Source organism: Haliotis rufescens, unplaced genomic scaffold (genome assembly GCF_023055435.1).
Source record: "Haliotis rufescens isolate VD_foot unplaced genomic scaffold, xgHalRufe1.0.p SCAF_16, whole genome shotgun sequence".
Classification (NCBI taxonomy): Eukaryota; Metazoa; Mollusca; class Gastropoda; order Lepetellida; family Haliotidae; genus Haliotis; species Haliotis rufescens.
The window spans coordinates 19,749,601-19,751,432 of record NW_025963846.1 but is presented as its reverse complement, the minus strand read 5'-3'; positions in this window follow the sequence as shown (position 1 = coordinate 19,751,432).

The following is a 1,832-nucleotide window of genomic DNA, read 5'->3' as shown; positions in this document are numbered from 1 at the left end:
GAAATTACTGCATCATTATAAAGTCAAGGAGTTTCCCTAGAAAAAAGGCAATCAGAAACCAACCACACCTCTATGCATTTCTTCGCAACATGTTTGGTTGGTTGGTTGGTTTGTTGTTTAACGCCGCACTCAGCAATATTCCAGCTATATGACGGCGGTCTGTAAATAATCGAGTCTGGACCAGACAATCCAGTGATTGATATCATGAGCATCGATCCACGCAATTGGGATCGATGACATGCATCAACCAAGTCAGCGAACCTGACCACCCGATCCCGTTAGTCGCCTTTTACGACAAGCATAGTCCCCTTTTACGGCAAGCATGGGTTGCTGAAGACCTATTCTAACCCGGAATCTTCACGGGTCGCAACATGTTTGGAGCTTTTGTAGGAATCATATGAAAAGTACAAACGAGTTAGTCAGAGCAGTTTGAGGGCTGGTGGGGTAGCCTGGCGGTTAATCGTTCGCTCTGTTCGGAAGAGCCATGTCTCAAGGTAGGTTTACGAGCAGTAGTCCAAATGAAGAGCGCCCCTGCCACCCTATGCAAATGAGTCCCGCCACAGAGAACAGAATGGCACAGTTTCCACAAATCCACACAGTTTTTTGTTTTAGTTTGTTTGTTGTTTAACGCCGCACTCAGCAATATGGCATGGACCTACGCAATTGGGATACGATGACATGCATCAACCAAGTCAGCAAACCTGACCCCCCGACCCCCTTATAGTCGCCTCTTACGACAAGCATAGTTGCCTCCTACGACAAGCATGGGTTGCTGAAGACCTATTCTACCCCGGATCTTCACGGGTCAAGTCCACATAGTCAGTGATGCAGGTCCAACACCTTTGCCCTATTGAGACCACCGTACGTCGAAGAAGGCCTGGGGAAAGGCTTCCATATCCGAGGAAGGATCAGCCGGAGTTCCTGCAACGTTTTGGGGGGATTCGGAAGACGTCGCAAACGTCGTTCCATTTCATCTCAGACATCACGCCTGTATCGGAACACGGGTCCCCTATGTCGGATCGGTGAAGAAGGAAACGTACGTGACTCACAAATGAAGACGAGCCTTCTCCACTGACCTGTTGTCCTCCGCCAGCACGGGTTGTCGCTTCACCCCTGGAGACGTTGATGTTTTGTCATCAAGATTGGCCTTCGGACTTGCACGGTGACTCGTACGGATACCGTAGATGCATGTAAGTATTTTCGTCGACGTCTTTAATATTCGGACTCTGTTCTCGCAAGTACGCCTCTGTTAGGATGGGACGGGCTTAGAGATTTGCTGTCTGGAACAAAAGTAGCGTTTTTCTGAACTCTGCACTCCCGAAGATTGTTTATAGTGGCAATAATAGAGGATTGGATATCAGATATCGGATATCTGACCATTTATTGGGAGTTTTTAGAGCAAATTCTCTTCTTGCAAAACTCATATGCAATGATGGCGACAGATGTAGTTGGTAAATTGCGTTTGTTCGAACGTTTTCAAAAACATACCCTAGTTCAAATCCCAAAATCCTTAAATCCACGTCAAAATACTATTGTATTTGCGTACTTTATACATACGGTTGCTGTGATTTCCCACTGACAGCATTCCTTTAATAGATTTTGTTTTATAGCAAATGTGTCACCTACTGTAGATCTAAATATGATTAAAAACAACACTTAATAAAGAATGAAAAGAAAGTTTCTGTAGAGTCAGCAATAGTGTTTAATAATAAGCTATAGTTCCCTAATGTTGATATCACGCTTGTAATAAGATAATCTCCAAAATCGTGAACTGGAATGTTTGGTTGTGAGGCCGAGTTGTGGTCTAAGGGAGATAACTCTAACAAGGCCCG